The following is a 4,300-nucleotide window of genomic DNA, read 5'->3' on the forward strand; positions in this document are numbered from 1 at the left end:
TGTGAATTCTGTGCAGCATTACCATTTTGTGCATCTACATCATCAATCACATTTACTGGTTTATACCAGCTACTCATCTCATCAAAAACAACATCTCTGCTCACTGTAAACTTACGAGTAGAAGGGTTATAGCATCTATACCCTTTTTGCTGCAGAGAGTAACCAATAAAGATGCACTTCTCAGCTTTTGGATCCAACTTGGATCTCAGCTCATCTGGCACATGTACATAGGCAATGCAACCAAAAATTTTCAAATGAGAAATATCTGGTTTCCTACCAGTATACCTCTCCTCTGGAGTCATTCCATGTATTGCTGCAGTGGGAGTCCTGTTCATTATGTAGACTGCTGTAGCAACTGCTTCAGCCCAATAAAAATCTGGCAGGTCTTTTTCATTGAGCATGGCACGAGACACCTCTCCAATATGTCTGTTTTTTCTTTCTGCAATTCCATTTTGCTGTGGGGTATGACTGCATGAATATTGCTGCTTTATGCCATGCTCCTGCAGGAACCTTGCAAACTCATTTGAGAGGTACTCTCCCCCTCCATCTGACCTTAGGCATTTTATTTGCAGGCCTGTTTGTTTTTCAACCATAGCTTTAAGAGTTTTAAAATGCCCAAAAACTTCACTTTTCTTTTTCATAAAGTACACCCAAACTTTTCTGCTATAGTCATCAATAAAACTGACAAAATAATGACAGCCTCCAAGAGATGCAGCTTTAGTAGTCCACACATCAGAGTGGATTAATTCCAATGGCTTCTTACTCTCTTGAACATGTCTAGGAAATGGTTTCCTTGCCTGTTTTCCAAACTGACAGGCTTCACATACTTTATGCATTTCTGCAACCTTGAATTTTGGCAATCCTGCAACAATATTTTGGGCCTGCATTGATTTAAGTCGCTGTACATTAACATGACCAATGCGTTTATGCCATATATCAATATCTGCAACTACACCGGTCCCATGTGCAAACATTGCTGCACTCAATTCAGACATGTCTGCATCCAACGTAAACATTCTGCCCTTCTTCTTTCCTTTTGCTATCAAGCGACCTTTATTTTTCATATCCTCAACAAAGCATCCATGAGGATTAAATCTGACCTGCAAGCCCTGTTCAACCATTTGACCAACAGAAACCAGATTCTTGGTGATATTCGGGACATGAAATACATCGGACAGGTATTTCTTTTTCCCATCCTGCATAGACAAGGGAATTTTTCCAATCTGCACAATAGGATATGCAGTATCATCACCAGTCTCCACAAATCCTGGTTTCTCCATTTTCCTTGCATCCTCCATCCATTCTGCATGACCTGTCATGTGGTTTGATGCACCTGAGTCAACATACCATACATCATTGCTTTCTTCTGCACTTGTCACAGAATTGTTCATGTGCTGCACCATGAACAAATGCTCATTTCTGTCATCACCCTGTCTACTAGAAGATGCATAATTCCCTTGTTGCAGTTTTCCATTCATGATGTCATTCTGCTTTTTATAGCAGTCTTTAGCCATATGACCCATTTTACCACAGTAGTAGCATTCAACATTACTGTTTGCATTTTGACCTCTTTGCCATCCACCACGACCTCTTTGGCTCCCCCTGCCTCTAGAGTTACCACGTCCTCCTCCATAGGACTGGTTTTCTTGAGTTTGCTACATATTCTCATTTCTACCACGGCCTCCAAATCGGCCTCCTCTACCTCTGCCTCTACCTCTTCCAGCATTTGAGTAGAAGACAGCTTCTTTTGAAGTTCCTCCTGAAGAAGATGCACCACCATTTCTCTGCTCCTCAGAAATTAAAAGAGCAATCAACTCCTCAAAATCAGGAAATCTTTCACGGACGGAAATGGATGTCCGAAACTGCGCATAATCCTTTCCTAGACCATTCAAGGTCACAGAAACTAAATCATCATCTTCCACTGGTGACCCAATGGAAGCAAGTGCATCTGCAATCTTCTTCACCTTCATGTGGTAGTCGTTGATGCTCATATTTTCTCTTTGCACATTGTGCAACTCTTGCTTGAGCTGCATTTTCCTGGCTTGCGTATTTGTGCTATACATTTTTGACAAAGTATCCCATGCCTCCTTTGGCGTACTTGCATCCTGAATATGCACAATCATAGAGTCTGAAATGCTGATAGACAGCCAATACATAACTTTCCTGGCTCTCTCATGCCATGCTTTAAATGCCTGCATTTGCTGTTGATTGGAAACATCAGGAAGAACTGGTTCTTCTTCATTTCCTGCAACAAATTCCCAATATCCTTTTCCCATAAGGAAATTCGTCATTCTAAACTTCCATGCTTGGAAGTTGTTCTTGTCAAGCTTTTCAGTGACAATCTGTGAAAGAGAATCAGATGCCATTACAGAAGACTGCAAAAAATTCTGCCACTGCAAAAACCACAGCTTCACCCTCACAAGGGAAAATCTGCAAAACTGGCGAAAGTGGTATTTGACCACACAGTCACTTCCTAGTGACGATTTTGCATATACAGGAACCAAGGATGATTCTGTAACTCCCAATGTCTCTGCACATGAGCATACGATGCAATATCTGTGGTAACTTTTCACCGACCTGTAGAACAGTGGTCGCACAGCATAAAACAGGGCTTTTTCCTGAGTGCGTGCAGAAAACTTCCGCCTCCAAAACAGGCCCCGAAATGGCCTCAAATCAAAAAAACAGGGTCGCCGAGAGCTAAAGCTCTTGCCCGCAGCATATACTGCCCTCTTGCTTCACCGCGAAGGGCGTCTCAACCTGAGACAATGCACTCCTGCAATTTCCGGCTGTGCTGCCTGCAGAGATCTGCTCCCAAAACAGAAAATGAAAGCAACACTGCTCCTCTTACCAGAACACCGCGAGCTTGGCTTGCTTTCTTGAGCTCCTTACCACGAACAAGGCTCTGATACCATGTCAAGATTGTGGGAGAGAAGGAAGGAGTCTCGCTTGAAGCTTTCTTGCTTGCACAATGGGGGAAGACACACAAGGGTGGAGGCTGAAAACAGTTTTCCTCTTCTTAGTTGTGTAAGCCAAAAGAACTCAAGTACAAAGCAATAGAAGAACCCTCTATATGGGTCTCAAACCAAACTCAACTAACTAAGGTGGCATACTAACTGAGCCACGAACTAGAGTAGATAAGGATAGCTATCATGTAGCTATTATTCATGGGCGGTGTACCAACCGCGTCTGCAACTGACAAGTCGGTGACATAAATACACAACGGTCACCCTGGCGTATCACGAGTGGAGCTCGATATCTCAACACTGTCTACATTTACAAATTGCATGGGTGAGAGCCCAGCGCTCCTTGAAGTAAACCATGATGCGCTTGCACTCTTTTACTAAAGTATTGACCTGCGTTTTTCCTTGCGCGCCTTTCTCCCTTATTTAGGACTTTTCTCCTTGTGCGTCTTTGTCTTCCGTTTCTCTTTGCCTTGGCCTTTGTCTTTGTCTTCTGCTTTATCTTTTCTGAATTTTCCACCTTCGTTCATTTGAGGGTTAACATTACCCCCCTCTTAGACGAGTGCCAATCCCATGGCAATCACCATCGTAGGTAGCAGGCTTTAGCATGCCCCGAGGACGTGGGTGGCAAGGACGTATGTGGTTGCCATATCAGAGTGTTGGCAGTGGTGGGAAGGAAGGTCATTGGGGGCATGTTGGTGGTTTAGGTGGCTGGTGGTAGGGCTATTCTTTGTGGGGATTGCACTGATGGAGTACAAGTGGCGGTTTGTTGGGGGTTCTGCACATGACGATTCTTGGCGAGCTTGCAGGATGATAAAGGATAGGAATTTAGAGTTGAGTGTCGATGAAGAGCGAACGACACCTTCGTTGGATTCTTCAATGCCTGCAATTGAAAACCTCTCATAGGTGGTCTCTCCCTAGGGCTAGTGCTAGTCTTCTCTATCGTACACAAGACATAGTTTAATTAGTTTGGGAGACATGTCGAAATCTAAGCAAGCTGAGAGTATTGTCCTGTACTACTTCAGGACCCAAACTGTGTACATATTTTGGTGCAGATGTTATGTGAGTGCTAGTGCATACTTAGATATTACGTAGTTAGAAGACCACGGGCTAGTTTCTCATAACAATGTGGATGAAGCAAAGTTGTCCATATTGAGAAGAAGTATACGTGAAGGTGTATGCGACATCCTTTGCATTGTGACTGCACGATGTAACATAATTGAGCACAGGTACACTGCACTATCGATATAGCTGGTAGCTATTGGACCTGTGTGATGAGGACAGTGTACTTTTCATGGCCATTCATGCAGTGCTTACCGCAATTGATTGCAATGGTATTA

This window comes from Lygodium microphyllum, chromosome 5 (genome assembly GCF_053477565.2).
Source record: "Lygodium microphyllum isolate KBCC chromosome 5, Lygodium_microphyllum_v1.1.10, whole genome shotgun sequence".
Lineage (NCBI taxonomy): Eukaryota > Viridiplantae > Streptophyta > Polypodiopsida > Schizaeales > Lygodiaceae > Lygodium > Lygodium microphyllum.